Genomic DNA, 17,155 nt, shown 5'->3' on the forward strand with positions numbered 1-17,155 from the left:
TGAAAATAGCAGCCCACAGCTGCCCAGAAATGCACATCTATTAGATGCGTCTTTTCTGGTACTTTGCCCAGCTCTTCCCACTTACCCTGTAGCAGTGGCAAGTGGGATTCATAGTTGTGGGGTTTATGTCACCTTTGTATTGTCTGGTGACATCAAGTCTAATCAAGTCGGATTAGTAATGGAGAGGCGACTATAAGGCACCTATCCACTACTAATATTATAGTTATCTGGTAAATACACAGCCAGAATAAAGTATTTTATTTTAAATAAAAACAAAACACACTTTTCCATTTTTATTTAAAAATAACAAACACACTTACTCTCTCATAACACCCATTCCATTGAACCCTATCCCTCACTTGTCCATCATCCTGTCACACGTCGTAATCCATGTCTGAGTTGTGACAGGTCTCCATTATCTGTGGACGGGGAGTACTCACTTGGCTGGTTATTGAGGAATATACCAGGATACTCAGGGTTAAAAAGTCCATTCGGTTTATTTACACAGCATAAACCTTTCTTCAGGAATTTGGTGACATACAGCACCTCGTGCCTAATACGGCTTAGTGTCCGTTTACGGTGTGCGACGACCGCCCAGGTTCCCGAATACCTCTTATCCTCAGAGGCGTCCTCTACGGAGGTATATCACAGGCCTCCTCACTCTGGCTCAGACTAGCCAGCACTGCTGCCGCGCACAAACACAGCTTCCATCTTGGGTCTTGAGACACACCCCCTGGGGGTGGTGTATGTAGGTGACTGGAACCACCCATCTCCCCAAGTCACCTGGAAGCCTTCCCAATGTATAGTAATCCTCAGCAGTAGATCTGCTGAGCAAAACAAGCCCAGCCTTCCATCACAGGGCCACCCACCTCTGTGATACATGCTGCCCATTAATCACATGACCAGTCGCCATTTCACAGGGGATAAACAATTTTTAACCTGGATGGTGCCAAGATACGATTGTCCAGGCTGAGAGCCACTGGGAGAATGAGCAGCATCAATGACTAGTGGTGACATCATCAAGGTTACTGCCATTCACCGAGGCTGCGTGGGATGGAGGGATGGCTATAGCTGGATGGATGAGGGATGGATAGATGGATGAATGGACAAGGGATGGATGCAGGGATGGATGGATGAGGGATAATGGATGGATGGATGAATGAGTGATAGATGGATGATGGATGAATGGATGAGGCAAGGGTGACAAATCTTTTTTCTGCAAAGGGCCATTTGGATATTTATACCATCTTTCAGGGGTCATACAAACTCCGCCCACAAAGTGCGTCATGAATGTGTCACTGGTTTCAGGACGTAATCTTTCATTGCAAGCCCTTCAGTGTTCAGTAGTGAACACTGCATGTGTCTGCTAAAAGAGCAAGAGGAAATTAATTAGCTGGTTTTAATAAAAAAAACTCCCTGCCCTGGAATCCGGTCCCTGAGAATCTACTCGGAGGCCTGATAAAAGGTCATCGAGGGACGTAAATGGCCCTGGGGCCTGAGGTTCCCCAATCCTGGGATGAGGGATGGATGAGGGGTGGATGGATGAATGAGGGATGGATGTATGAGGGATGGATGGGGGGTGGCTTGATGGACAGCGGGAATCCATAGTGTCCCACACCGTAATCCATCTGTACAACGTGCTCTTCAGCATGAACGGTGGAATCATGCGACCATTAATGCTGAGAAGCAAGGAAGAATGAACTGCAGCAAGCGGGCCCCCGAACTATGGTGATCTCTGCTAGCACAATGAGAAAAAGTCTCACTGTGCAGTGGTGAGTTCCCAATGAGAAATTTCTTCCGGTGAACTCACCGCTGTACCGTGAGACTGTGTGAGTGGTGATCTCACCAAGGTCACTGTACTTCATTGGCATGGTTGGGAACGCAGCCTCAGAGACCTGTGGTAAGCTCAATGACGCCACTGCTAGTCACTGATGCTGCGCTTGCAGCAGCTCATTCCCCAGTGGTTCTCAGCCTAGACGGTTGCATCTTGGCACTGTCCAGGTTGAAAAGTGTTTATCCCCAGACACGGATTATGGAGTGGGAGAGAAAGTCGGACAGGTGAGGGATATTGTTGTTTTTTATTTTATTTATTTATTTTTTTACTGGAGATGTTGGCTTGAGTGGAATTTGGCATTGGGTGAGTAGTTTTGTTTTATGTTTTTTTACAGGAGAGGATGGCTTCAATGGAATGGGTGTTATTTGAGCATAACGGTGTTTGTTATTTTTAAATAAAAATGGAAAAAATGTGTCTTTATTTCAAATAAAATACTTTATACTTGCTGTGTGTTTATTTAGATGCCTCTCCTTTACTAAGCCGTAGGCTTGAGGTCACCTGGACATTACAAAGGTGACATGAACTCCACTTGTCAACGCCACAGAGCAAGTGGGAAGAGCTGGGCAAAGAGTCAGAATTGGTGCCTCTAATGGAGGCACCTTTTTTGGGCAGCTGCGGACTGTTAATTTTGGGGGGGGAAATATCCATGGCCCCTTACTAGTCTGAGAATATCAGCCCCCAGCTGTCTGCTTTAGCTTGGTTGTCAAAAATGGAGGGGATCCCACAATATTTTTTTTTTAATTATTTAATTAAATTTAAAAAAAAACAGCGTGGGGACACCTCTATTCTTGATAACCAGCCTTGCTAACATTGACAGCTGAGGATTGCAGGTCCCAGCTGCCGGTTTTGCCTGGCTGGTTACCAAAAATACAGGGGATCTCACACCATTTTATTAAATTATTATTATTTCTTTAGAGTGTAGGTACTGGCTCATGAATACTCTCATCAGCCTCTGCCTGTTCTCGATGTTATTAGCGACAGCAGGTGTAAGCTGATTGGAATAGTAGTCCCATCAGTCAAAGCCAGTGACCAGAGGTAAACTTTTTATAGCTGTGTATATCTGTAGACACTACACTCCCACTGGCACATATTTATATATAGACGTATATCTGTAGACACTACACTCCCACCGGCACATATTTACCGTACAGACCAAAAGTTTTGACATACCTTCTGATTTAAAGATTTTTCTGTATTTTCATGACTATGAAAATTGTACATTCACACTGAAGGCATCAAAACTATGAATTAACACATGTGGAATTATATACTTAAAAAACAGTGTGAAACAACTGAAATTATGTCTTAGGCTGCCATCACACTAGCAGTATTTGGTGAGTATTTTACATCAGTATTTGTAAGCCAAAACCAGGAGTGGGTGATAAATGCAGAAGTGGTGCATATGTTTCTATTATACTTTTCCTCTAATTTTTCCACTCCTGGTTTTGGCTTACAAATACTGATGTAAAATACTGACCAAATACTGCTAGTGTGACGGCAGCCTTATATTCTAGGTTCTTCAAAGTAGCCACCTTTTGCTTTGATGACTGCTTTGCACACTGTTGGCATTCTCTTGATGAGCTTCAAGAGGTAGTCACCGGGAATGGTCTTCCAACAATCTTGAATGAGTTCCCAGAGATGCTGAGCACTTGTTGGCCCTTTTGCCTTCAATCTGCGGTCCAGCTCACCCCAAACCATCTCAATTGGGTTCAGGTCTGGTGACTGTGGAGGCCAGGTCATCTGGCGTAGCACCCCATCGCTCTCCTTCTTGGTCAAATAGCCCTTACACAGCCTGGAGGTGTGTTTGGGGTCATTGTCCTGTTGAAAAATAAATGATGGTCTAACTAAAGCAAAGATTTCCACTGGTCTAATGTCCATTCCTTGTGTTCTTTAGCCCAAACAAGTCTCTTCTGCTTGTTGCCTGTCCTTAGCAGTGGTTTCCTAGCAGCTATTTTACCATGAAGGCCTGCCGCACAAAGTCTCCTCTTAACAGTTGTTGTAGAGATGTATTGTCACGGGGCTACCGCGACTGAGAGGTTCCAGAGAACCGCAGCGCTCGGGCCTTGTTCACACACAGTGAACAGAAGCTCTTCACCTGTATTCTGACCTGGCTGCTTTGTGCCCGCAGTGCAGGAGTTAACCTTATTGCTGAGTGCTGAGAGCTGCATCTCTCAGCTGAAGTGGATTTTGTAATCTGATCCTCTATATAAACCCAGTCCTGACTTCAGCTATTGTCAGTGATCAGTTCTACTGCCTGGCTTGGAGGTTGAAGGAGCGTAGTGTTGGAGTTGGAGGTTTATTTACAGAGATTGGTGTCTGCTGTTTTGGTAGCATGTTAAACCTGTTTTCCTTCCTAGTTTATTCCTTCTCTTTGTTTCCTCTGTGGTTGTGTGAGCATTTGGTGAGTTTGAGACTATTAGTTACCTTGTCTGTATACCCTGTTATTTGTTGTATTGTTACACTGGTGCAGTCCACCTCCTTTGGGGGGAGAGGGGGCCACTGATAGGGCTTGCACAGGAGACAGGGATACGCTGGTGGCTCAGGCCTCCTAACCATCATAGGTACCCCTGAGATAAGGGAAAGTCATGGCCCCATAATAGTGGCAGGGACAGGTGCGGGTCCCAGTACGCCGTCCTGTCCCTTTATCGCCGCATACAGCGTGACATGTATCTGCTGCTAGAACTCTGTGTGGCATTGACCTGGTCTCTAATCTGAGCTGCTGTTAAACTGCGATTTCTGAGGCTGGTGACTCGGATAAACTTATCTTCAGAAGCAGAGGTGACTCTTGGTCTTCCTTTCCTGGAGCAGTGCTCATGTGAGCCAGTTTCTTTGTAGCGCTTCATGGTTTTTGCAACTGCACTTGCGGACACTTTCAAAGTTTTCACAATTTTTCGGACTGACTGACCTTCATTTCTTAAAGTAATGATGGCCACTCGTTTTTCTTTACTTAGCTGCTTTTTTCTTGCCATAATATAAATTCTAACAGTCTATTCAGTAGGACTATCAGCTGTGTATCCACCAGACTTCTGCACAACACAACTGATGGTCCCAACCCCATTTATAAGGCAAGAAATCCCACTTATTAAACCTGACAGGGCACACCTGTGAAGTGAAAACCATTCCCGGTGACTACCTCTTGAAGCTCATCAAGAGAATGCCAAGAGTGTGCAAAGCAGTCATCAAAGCAAAAGGTGGCTACTTTGAAGAACCTAGAATATAAGACATATTTTCAGTTGTTTCACACTTTTTTGTTAAGTATACAATTCCACATGTGTTAATTCATAGTTTTGATGCCTTCAGTGTGAATTTACAATTTTCATAGTCATGAAAATACAGAAAAATCTTTAAAGGGAACCTGTCACCCCCCCCCCCCCCAGGTGTTTGTAACTAAAAGAGCTACCTTGTGCAGCACTATTGCTGCATTCTGTCATGGTGGCTCTTTTAGTTCGGGTCCCTGCAGTTTGCGCTGCCCTTTGAACTTACAGCGCAGGCGCCGGGTCCGCAGCAGAACACACAGGCAACTGCTGCGTGTTGACTTCCTCAAAGTGGTCGCTGTTGCGGCTGCTGCTCCGACCGCGGAAGGTCGTCTGGGAAGCGAGGGACGCACCGCGGTGGTCACTGATAAGGCTGTAAATCCAGGAGCCCCAGTGGGACATTAATGAAGGCAGAGGAGGCGCAGCCCGGCATGCAGAGTATTGAGTGATGGCTGGGATGCGTTTCTGTCCAGGGGAAAAGACATGACCTCAGGTCTATTTCAAGGTATCAGGGACAAATTATAAAAGCGATTATTTCAGCATTTGCAGGGACCCGAACTAAAAGAGCCACCTTGACAGAATGCAGCATTAGTGCTGCACAAGCTGGCTCTTTTAGTTAAAAACACCCGGAGGGGGACAGGTTCCTGTTGTGAATTTGCTTTTTGCTCCCTCTAGTGGTTACTAGTTTTTTGACTCTGGTTTTTCTGTCATTCCTTTTATCCGCACCTGGGTCGTTAGTTAGGGGTGTTGCTATATAAGCTCCCTGGACCTTCAGTTCAATGCCTGGCAACGTAGTTATCAGAGCTAGTCTGCTGTGCTCTTGTCTACTGATCCTGGTTCCAGTTATATCAGCTAAGTCTGCCTTTTGCTTTTTGCTATTTGTTTTGGTTTTGTATTTTTGTCCAGCTTGTTCCAAATCTATATCCTGACCTTTGCTGGAAGCTCTAGGGGGCTGGTGTTCTCCCCCCGGACCGTTAGACGGTTCGGGGGTTCTTGAATTTCCAGTGTGGATTTTGATAGGGTTTTTGTTGACCATATAAGTTACCTTTCTTTATTCTGCTATCAGTAAGCGGGCCTCTCTGTGCTAAACCTGGTTCATTTCTGTGTTTGTCATTTCCTCTTACCTCACCGTCATTATTTGTGGGGGGCTTCTATCCAGCTTTGGGGTCCCCTTCTCTGGAGGCAAGAAAGGTCTTTGTTTTCCTCTACTAGGGGTAGCTAGATTCTCCGGCTGGCGCGTGTCATCTAGAATCAACGTAGGAATGATCCCCGGCTACTTCTAGTGTTGGCGTTAGGAGTAGATATATGGTCAACCCAGTTACCACTGCCCTATGAGCTGGATTTTTGTATTCTGCAGACTTCCACGTTCCTCTGAGACCCTCGCCATTGGGGTCATAACAGTTTGCCAGGCCAGTATTAAATGTTTAATGCATTGCAGAAGAGGGATTATAAGAAAGAAGATTCTGAGTTTTTTTTTTCTCCTTCCCCTTTACCTCAGAGTGGCTATGCTTGCTGCAGACATGAATGTCCAGACCTTGATTACAAGTGTGGACCAGCTGGCTACTCGTGTGCAGGGCATACAAGACTATGTTATCAGAAATCCTAGGTCAGAACCTAAAATACCGATTCCTGAACTGTTTTCCGGAGACAGGTTTAAGTTTAGGAATTTCGTGAATAATTGTAAATTGTTTTTGTCCCTGAGACCCTGTTCATCAGGAGATTCTGCTCAGCAAGTAAAAATTGTTATTTCGTTCTTACGGGGCGACCCTCAGGATTGGGCTTTTTCGCTGGCGCCAGGAGATCCGGCATTGGCTGATCTTGATGCGTTTTTTCTGGCGCTCGGTTTACTTTATGAGGAACCCAATCTTGAGATTCAGGCAGAAAAGGCCTTGCTGTCTATGTCTCAGGGGCAGGACGAGGCTGAAGTGTATTGCCAAAAATTTCGGAAATGGTCCGTGCTGACACATTGGAACGAGTGTGCACTGGCCGCTAATTTTAGAAATGGCCTTTCTGAAGCCATTAAGAATGTTATGGTGGGTTTTCCCATTCCCACAGGTCTGAATGATACTATGGCACTGGCTATTCAAATTGACCGGCGGTTGCGGGAGCGCAAAACCGCAAATTCCCTCATGGTGTTGTCTGAACAGACACCTAATTCGGTGCAATGTGATAGAAAAACCGCAAATTCCCTCATGGTGTTGTCTGAACAGACACCTGATTTAATGCAATGTGATAGAATCCTGACTAGAAATGAGCGGAAAATTCATAGACGCCGGAATGGCTTGTGCTACTACTGTGGTGATTCTACACATGTTATCTCAGCATGCTCTAAACGTATAGCTAAGGTTGTTAGTCCTGTCACCGTTGGTAATTTGCAACCTAAATTTATTCTGTCTGTAACTTTGATTTGCTCACTGTCATCTTATCCTGTCATGGCGTTTGTAGATTCAGGTGCTGCCCTGAGTCTCATGGATCTCTCATTTGCTAAGCGCTGTGGTTTTACTCTTGAACCATTAGAAAATCCTATTCCTCTTAGGGGTATTGATGCTACACCATTGGCAGCAAATAAACCGCAGTATTGGACTCAGGTTACCATGTGCATGACTCCTGAACACCGCGAGGTGATACGTTTCCTGGTTTTACATAAAATGCATGATTTGGTCGTTTTAGGGCTGCCATGGTTACAGACCCATAATCCAGTCCTGGACTGGAAGGCTATGTCAGTCTCAAGTTGGGGCTGTCGTGGTATTCATGAGGATTCCCTGCCTGTGTCTATTGCTTCTTCTACGCCTTCGGAAGTTCCGGAGTATTTGTCTGATTATCAGGATGTCTTCAGTGAGTCTGAGTCCAGTGCACTGCCTCCTCATAGGGACTGTGACTGTGCTATAGATTTGATCCCAGGCAGTAAATTTCCTAAGGGAAGACTGTTTAATCTGTCGGTACCTGAACATACCGCTATGCGTTCATATATCAAGGAGTCTCTGGAAAAAGGACATATTCGTCCGTCTTCTTCCCCTCTTGGTGCGGGATTCTTTTTTGTGGCAAAAAAGGACGGATCTTTGAGACCTTGTATTGATTATCGGCTTTTAAATAAGATCACTGTCAAATTTCAGTATCCTTTACCGCTGTTGTCTGACTTGTTTGCCCGGATTAAGGGTGCCAAGTGGTTCACCAAGATAGACCTTCGTGGTGCGTACAACCTTGTGCGCATTAAGCAAGGTGATGAATGGAAAACCGCATTCAATACGCCCGAAGGTCATTTTGAGTACTTGGTGATGCCTTTTGGGCTCTCCAATGCGCCTTCAGTTTTTCAGTCCTTTATGCATGACATTTTCCGGAAGTATCTGGATAAATTTTTGATTGTTTATCTGGATGATATTTTGGTTTTTTCTGATAATTGGGATTCGCATGTGGAGCAGGTCAGGTTGGTCTTTAAAATTTTGCGTGAAAATTCTTTGTTTGTCAAGGGCTCTAAGTGTCTCTTTGGTGTACAGAAGGTTCCCTTTTTGGGGTTCATTTTTTCCCCTTCTGCTGTGGAGATGGACCCAGTCAAGGTCCGAGCTATTCTTGATTGGACTCAGCCCTCGTCAGTTAAGAGTCTTCAGAAGTTCTTGGGCTTCGCTAACTTCTACCATCGTTTTATCGCTAATTTTTCTAGCATTGTGAAACCTTTGACGGATATGACCAAGAAGGGCTCCGATGTAGCTAACTGGGCTCCTGCTGCCGTGGAGGCTTTCCAGGAGTTGAAACGCCGGTTTACTTCGGCGCCTGTTTTGTGCCAGCCTGACGTCTCACTTCCCTTTCAGGTTGAGGTGGATGCTTCGGAGATTGGGGCAGGGGCCGTTTTGTCGCAGAGAGGCCCTGGTTGCTCTGTTATGAAGCCTTGTGCCTTTTTCTCTAGGAAATTTTCGCCTGCCGAGCGAAATTATGATGTGGGCAATCGGGAGTTGTTGGCCATGAAATGGGCATTTGAGGAGTGGCGTCATTGGCTCGAGGGTGCTAAGCATCGTGTGGTGGTCTTGACTGATCACAAAAATCTGATGTATCTCGAGTCTGCTAAACGCCTTAATCCGAGACAGGCCCGCTGGTCATTGTTTTTCTCCCGCTTTGATTTTGTTGTCTCGTATTTACCAGGTTCAAAGAATGTGAAGGCCGATGCTCTTTCTAGGAGCTTTGTGCCTGATGCTCCTGGAGTCGCTGATCCTGTTGGTATTCTTAAAGATGGAGTTATCTTGTCAGCTATTTCTCCGGATCTGCGACGTGTGTTGCAGAGATTTCAGGCTGATAGGCCTGAGTCTTGTCCACCTGACAGACTGTTTGTCCCGGATAAGTGGACCAGCAGAGTCATTTCCGAGGTTCATTCCTCGGTGTTGGCAGGTCACCCGGGAATTTTTGGCACCAGAGATCTGGTGGCCAGGTCCTTTTGGTGGCCTTCCTTGTCAAGGGATGTGCGGTCATTTGTGCAGTCCTGTGGGACTTGTGCTCGAGCTAAGCCTTGCTGTTCTCGTGCCAGCGGTTTGCTCTTGCCCTTGCCTGTCCCGAAGAGACCTTGGACACATATCTCCATGGATTTCATTTCTGATCTTCCGCTATCTCAGGGCATGTCCGTTATCTGGGTGATATGTGATCGCTTCTCCAAGATGGTCCATTTGGTTCCTTTGCCTAAGCTGCCTTCCTCTTCCGATCTGGTTCCTGTGTTTTTCCAGAACGTGGTTCGTTTGCACGGCATCCCTGAGAATATTGTGTCAGACAGAGGATCCCAGTTCGTTTCCAGGTTCTGGCGATCCTTTTGTAGTAGGATGGGCATTGATTTGTCGTTTTCGTCTGCTTTCCATCCTCAGACTAATGGACAGACGGAGCGAACCAATCAGACTTAGGAGGCTTATTTGAGGTGTTTTGTCTCTGCTGATCAGGACGATTGGGTGACATTCTTGCCGTTGGCTGAGTTTGCCCTTAATAATCGGGCTAGTTCCGCCACCTTGGTTTCGCCTTTTTTCTGCAACTCTGGTTTCCATCCTCGCTTTTCTTCGGGTCATGTGGAGCCTTCTGACTGTCCTGGGGTGGATTCTGTGGTGGATAGGTTGCAGCAGATCTGGAATCATGTGGTGGACAACTTGAAGTTGTCACAGGAGAAGGCTCAGCGCTTTGCCAACCGCCGCCGCGGTGTGGGTCCCCGACTACGCGTTGGGGATTTGGTGTGGCTTTCTTCCCGCTTTGTTCCTATGAAGGTCTCCTCTCCCAAATTTAAACCTCGTTTTATTGGGCCTTACAAGATATTGGAAATCCTTAATCCTGTATCTTTTCGTCTGGATCTTCCTGTGTCGTTTGCTATTCACAATGTATTTCATAGGTCCTTGTTGCGGCGGTACATTGTGCCTGTAGTTCCTTCTGCTGAGCCTCCTGCTCCGGTGTTGGTTGAGGGCGAGTTGGAGTACGTGGTGGAGAAGATCTTGGATTCTCGCCTCTCCAGGCGGAGGCTTCAGTACCTGGTCAAGTGGAAGGGCTATGGTCAGGAGGATAATTCCTGGGTGGTCGCCTCTGATGTTCATGCGGCCGATTTAGTTCGTGCCTTTCATGCCGCTCATCCTGATCGCCCTGGTGGTCGTGGTGAGGGTTCGGTGACCCCTCACTAAGGGGGGGGGGTACTGTTGTGAATTTGCTTTTTGCTCCCTCTAGTGGTTACTAGTTTTTTGACTCTGGTTTTTCTGTCATTCCTTTTATCCGCACCTGGGTCGTTAGTTAGGGGTGTTGCTATATAAGCTCCCTGGACCTTCAGTTCAATGCCTGGCAACGTAGTTATCAGAGCTAGTCTGCTGTGCTCTTGTCTACTGATCCTGGTTCCAGTTATATTAGCTAAGTCTGCCTTTTGCTTTTTGCTATTTGTTTTGGTTTTGTATTTTTGTCCAGCTTGTTCCAAATCTATATCCTGACCTTTGCTGGAAGCTCTAGGGGGCTGGTGTTCTCCCCCCGGACCGTTAGACGGTTCGGGGGTTCTTGAATTTCCAGTGTGGATTTTGATAGGGTTTTTGTTGACCATATAAGTTACCTTTCTTTATTCTGCTATCAGTAAGCGGGCCTCTCTGTGCTAAACCTGGTTCATTTCTGTGTTTGTCATTTCCTCTTACCTCACCGTCATTATTTGTGGGGGGCTTCTATCCAGCTTTGGGGTCCCCTTCTCTGGAGGCAAGAAAGGTCTTTGTTTTCCTCTACTAGGGGTAGCTAGATTCTCCGGCTGGCGCGTGTCATCTAGAATCAACGTAGGAATGATCCCCGGCTACTTCTAGTGTTGGCGTTAGGAGTAGATATATGGTCAACCCAGTTACCACTGCCCTATGAGCTGGATTTTTGTATTCTGCAGACTTCCACGTTCCTCTGAGACCCTCGCCATTGGGGTCATAACAGGTTCCCTTTAAATGAGAAGGTGTGTCCAAACTTTTGCTCTGCACTGAATTAAACTCAACAGCTGCGTCACAGCCCTGTTACCACGGCGCCTTCATCCCAGTCTCCCCCTTCAATTGAGTCCTCACCCGCATGTTTTACAGCTGTTAGACAGCCACTAACCATGCGAGAATTGCCTGCCATACACAGTAATGCCATAGCCACTCCGTACAAATACACGGCTCTGCTCCGTACACCTTGTACACACACGGCTCTGCTCCGTACACCTCATACACACGGCTCCGCTCCGTACACCTCGTACACACACGGCTCTGCTACATCCACACTGTAAACCCCTCCTGACCCCACACATAAACTTCCCCTCATCCAGCACCATGACAACCAGCACAGCAGAGTCCTGCATACACTGAGGCCCTGATCATGTGACCCCTGACTCCTCCCCTCCTGTGACCTCATCACAGGTCCTGTGCGCACAGAGCAGCCATATATGTGGAGTGCGAAACTGCGGGTGGAGGCTCCACACCAGAACTGTAGCAGGTAAAGACCCCAATACCCACAGGTGTCCCTTCTAATTGGGGGAAACTATCACCTCTAATAATCCTCGGACAGTTCTGACAAACACGGAAAAGTGCCCCTTTATGGAGGTGACAGAAAGTCTGTTTAGTCCCTTTAGCTCCATAGTATCAGCTCTAATCCAATGGTGAGAGAGCGATTTACCCTGAAGAGTCACAGATTGTGGGGTTGTTAGAAAATATTTAGGGGGTTTGTGTTGTAAGAATCACAATGGTTTTGTTCCGCTGATAGATACAAACGACCCAACTATGAAAGATGGTGTTACGCCCTCAGGGCTTGAGGATGGATAGTGGACTCACTAGACCACTGATGGAGCAGTGGTAGCTGTGTACACAAGAGAAGAGACAGGAGAATGAGCTTCCAAAAGCCAAAGATATTTATTTATAGGAAGCTCTAACAAAAGGGAGAGATGCCTGAGAGGACGACCCTCTGGACCAAGACACTGAACCATGTAGTGGAGCACCAGGCAAGGTATACCTCTATACAGGGATTCCCCCGTTGCTACACCAGGTGGCCTAAATGTCGCGATACCCGGACCAGAGGGGTGATCAGTACAGACTGTATAAACAAGACAGTGGAATACTGGCTCCATCAGTGGAGAGAATTCTGGAAGCTTTGTGTAATCCCGGAAAGGCTGATCCAGCTGGCAGCGATATCTGGATGGTTCCGTGAGGAGAGGCTTGGTCAGCCTGGAGTGGAAACCAGAGTGTCCAGAAGGATCCAGGATAGGGAACTGCTAGCAGAGGATTCTGAGGAGACAGAGGTATTAGTATGAAGCAAGCAACAGACTTCAGTTTGCAGAGCACAGCGGACTATGGCCTGAGCAGGGGGCCACGATCCTAAAAAATGAAAACGTTGCCCAGGCACCTCCCTTAAGGGTAGGATTCCTTTTATGCACAGAACATCGCAGCAGAGACAGCCCTAATAGAAATCAGGTGCCCAGCTGCTTCAACCTCCAAGGGTGGTTTGCACGTTAATGACCGGGCCAGATTTTACAATTCGGACCACTGTCCCTTTGAGGTTTAAAAATTTAGAATTGAGAGTCCTCAGTGGTTGATACCTTTTATAACTTCTATCTACTGGCTAACACGGTACCAAGATATATATCTTTCTTGTAACTTTATGAGGTTATAACTCTGGAACGCTTCAATGGATCCTGATTATTCTCACATTGTTTTCTCGTGAAAAATTGTACTTCATGATAGTGGTAAAATTTATTTATTTGATATTACCTGCGTTTATTTGTGAAAAAAAATGGAAATTTGGCAAAAATTTCACAATTTTCCAACTTTGAATTTTGATGCCCTTAAATCACAGAGATATGTCACACAAAATACTTAATAAGTAACATTTCCCACATGTCTACTTTACATCAGCACAATTTTGGAACCACATTTTTTTTTGTTAGGGAGTTATAAGGGTTAAAATTTGACCAGCAATTTCTCATTTTTACAACACCATTTTTTTAGGGACCACATCACATTTGAAGTCACTTTGAGGGGTCTATGTGATAGAAAATACCCAAGTGTGACACCATTCTAAAAACACGTCTCAAGGTGCTCAAAACCACAGAAGTGGTTACTTCAGCTTCAATTTGTTTTATTTTACCAAGGGTAACAGAAGACATTGGACCCCAAAATTTGTTGTGCAATTTGTCCTGAGTACGCTGATGCCCCATATGTGGGGGTAAACTACTGTTTGGGCGCATGGCAGAGCTCGGAAGGGAAGGAGCCCTGTTTGACTTTTCAATGTAAAATTGACTGGAATTGAGATAGGACACCATGTCTCTTTTGGAGAGCCCCTGATGTGCCTAAATATTGAAACCCCCCACAAGTGACACCATTTTGGAAAGAAGACCCCCTAAGGAACTTATCTAAATGTGTTGTGAGAATGTTGAACCTCCAAGTGTTTCACTACAGTTTATAACGCAGAGCCGTGAAAATAAAAATTATTTTTTTCTTTTTTTTTCCTCAAAAATTATTTTTTAGCCCCCAGTTTTGAATTTTCCCAAGGGTAACAGGAGAAATTGGACCCCAACCAAAACCCTAACCACACCCCTAACCCGAACATGTCCCTAATCCTAACCCCAACACACCCCTAACCCTAATCCCAACCATAACTCTAACCACACCCCTGTTGTGAATTCTGCTTTTGGGCTCCCTCCGGTGGATGTAGGTGGTAATGCAGTTGTCCCTGAGTTGCAGTCCTGGTCAGGTGTATCTGCTGATTGCAGTTCTGACTGGGGTATTTAGGCGTGCAGGATTCATTAGTCCTTGCCAGTTGTCCATGGTTGTTGGGAGGTTTTTGTCCTGGTTTGGTTCCATCTGCCTTCTGCCAAATCAGTAAAGATAAGTGTCTGGTTTTGTTTCTGTGGCACACATGCTGTGTGCTTAATAATTCTGTGCTTTTCAGTGTTTTTTTGTCCAGCTTAGATTGTGTCAGTATTTTCTCAGTCTTGTTGGATTCTCTGGAGTGGCAGATATACATTCCATGTCTTTAGTTAGATTGTGGAACTTTTTGTATTATCTGCTGTGGATATTTTTGGAAGGGTTTTAATACTGACCGCTTAGTATTCTGTCCTATCTTTCCCTATTTAGCTAGAGTGGCCTCTTTTGCTGAATCCTGTTTTCTGCCTGCGTGTGTCTTTCCTCTCCTACTCACAGTCAATATTCGTGGGGGGCTGCCTATCCTTTGGGGGTCTGCTCTGAGGCAAGGTAGTATTCCTATTTCCATCTATAGGGGTATTTATTCCTCCGGCTGTGTCGAGGTGTCTAGGGTTTGTTAGGCACACCCCACGGCTACTTCTAGTTGCGGTGTTAGTTCAGGTTTTGCGGTCAGTACAGTTTCCACCTACTCCAGAGAAAGTTCATGCGGCTCCAAAGCCACCGGATCATAACAGTACAACTGGCCGACTATGAGTTAAATACATTTCAGAAGAAGGGAAGAAAGGTGTTGAGTCATTTTTTTTTTTTCTGCAGTTTGCTTTGCTTTTTCTTCCCTCTTTTTCTCTGGGTGGCTAAGGAGTCTTGTGTTAGCATGGATGTTCAGGAATTAGCTTCTCGTGTAGACCAGCTTGCTGCTAGGGTACAGGGAATTTCTGATTATATTGTTCAGACTCCTGTTTTAGAGCTGAAGATTCCTACTCCTGATTTGTTTTTTGGTGACAGGTCCAAATTTTTGAGTTTTAAAAACAACTGTAAATTGTTTTTTGCTTTGAGACCTCGATCCTCTGGGGATTCTATTCAGCAGGTTAAAATCGTCATTTCCCTGCTGCGTGGTGATCCACTGGATTGGGCATTTTCCCTGGAATCTGGGAATCCGGCTTTGCTTAATGTAGATTCCTTTTTTCAGGCTTTAGGACTATTATATGATGAACCTAATTCTGTGGATCAAGCGGAAAAGACCTTGTTGGCCCTATCTCAGGGTCAAGAGGTGGCAGAATTGTATTGTCAGAAATTTAGAAAATGGTCTGTGTTGACTAAATGGAATGATGATGCTTTGGCTGCAATTTTCAGAAAGGGTATTTCTGAATCCGTTAAAGATGTTATGGTGGGGTTTCCCACGCCTGTCGGTCTGAGTGATTCTATGTCTTTGGCCATTCAGATTGATCGGCGCTTGCGGGAGCGCAGAACTGTGCGTGCTGTGGCGTTGTCCTCAGAGCAGAGTCCTGAGCCAATGCAGTGTGATAGGATTCTGTCTAGGACAGAACGACAAGGACTCAGACGTCAGAATAGGTTGTGTTATTATTGTGGCGACGCTTCTCATGTCATTTCAGTCTGCCCTAAACGGACAAAGAGGATCGCTAGTTCATTTACCATCAGTACTGTACAACCTAAATTTCTGTTATCGGTGTCCTTGATCTGCTCATTGTCATCATTTTCTGTCTTGGCATTTGTGGATTCAGGCGCCGCTTTGAATTTAATGGACCTTGAGTTTGCGAGGCGTTGTGGTTTCCCCTTGCAGCCTTTGCAGAACCTTATTCCTTTAAGGGGCATTGATGCTACACCTTTGGCTAAAAATAAGCCCTGTTGTGAAATTGGATTCTGGGCTCCCCCGGTGGCCACTTGTGGAATTTAACTTGTGTGCATCATCCCCTCTGTTCACCTGCTCCTATCAGGATGTGGGAGTCGCTATATAACCTTGCTCCTCTGTCAGTTTCATGCCGGTCAACAATGTATCAGTAGCCTTTCTGTGCATGTTCCTGCTACTAGACAACTCCCAGCTAAGTTGGACTTTTGTCCTTGTGTGTTTTTGCATTTTGTTCCTGTTCACAGCTGCTGTTTCGTTACTGTGTCTGGAAAGCTCTTGTGAACGGAAATTGCCACTCTGGTGTTATGAGTTAATGCTAGAGTCTTAAAGTAATTTCTGGATGGTGTTTTGATAGGGTTTTCTGCTGACCATGAAAGTGCCCTTTCTGTCTTCATGCTATCTAGTAAGCGGACCTCGATTTTGCTAAACCTATTTTTCATACTACGTTTGTCATTTCATCTTAAATCACCGCCAATATATGTGGGGGCCTCTGTCTGCCTTTTGGGAAAATTTCTCTAGAGGTGAGCCAGGACTGTCTTTTCCTCTGCTAGGATTAGGTAGTTCTCCGGCTGGCGCTGGGCATCTAGGGATAAAAAAACGTAGGCATGCTACCCGGCCACTTCTAGTTGTGCGGCAGGTTTAGTTCATGGTCAGTATAGTTTCCATCTTCCAAGAGCTAGTTCTCATATATGCTGGGCTATGTTCTCTCGCCATTGAGAATCATGACAGTTTGACCGGCCCAAAAAAGGGTTAAATTACTGGCTGAGAAAGGAGAGAAAAAAGAAGTCTGCTACAATTTTTTTTTTTTTTTTTTTTTTTTTCCCTCTAGTTCTGAGTGTGCTCTTAATTGAATCACTTGCTAGTCTGCCTATACTGCAGCCTTCCTCTCTTCCTCTCCTTCTAATCCTTGAATGGCTCTGTGTTCACCTGTTTCAAATGGATCTTCAGAGTGTAGCTACAGGTTTGAATAATCTCGCCACAAAGGTACAAAATTTGCAAGATTTTGTTGTTCATGCACCTATGTCTGAGCCTAGAATTCCTTTGCCTGAATTCTTCTCGGGGAATA

At 45.6% G+C, this 17,155-nt stretch overlaps 1 protein-coding gene across 3 annotated transcripts in view; it reads left to right on the forward strand.

The window, feature by feature from the left end:
- The first annotated feature begins 11,918 nt into the window (after nt 1–11,918).
- The window catches only part of LOC143767692 (oocyte zinc finger protein XlCOF8.4-like), a 220,744-nt gene continuing 215,507 nt past the window's right edge, over nt 11,919–17,155 (forward strand). The window contains exon 1 of one of the 3 annotated variants that reach the window (XM_077256179.1): nt 11,919–12,024. The gene's annotated coding sequence lies outside the window, so the exon portion shown is untranslated. The remainder of the gene's footprint in view (nt 12,025–17,155) is intronic. The other 2 variants (XM_077256178.1, XM_077256177.1) reach the window with 2 other exon arrangements.

The sequence above is a fragment of the Ranitomeya variabilis genome, chromosome 4, assembly GCF_051348905.1.
Source record: "Ranitomeya variabilis isolate aRanVar5 chromosome 4, aRanVar5.hap1, whole genome shotgun sequence".
Lineage (NCBI taxonomy): Eukaryota > Metazoa > Chordata > Amphibia > Anura > Dendrobatidae > Ranitomeya > Ranitomeya variabilis.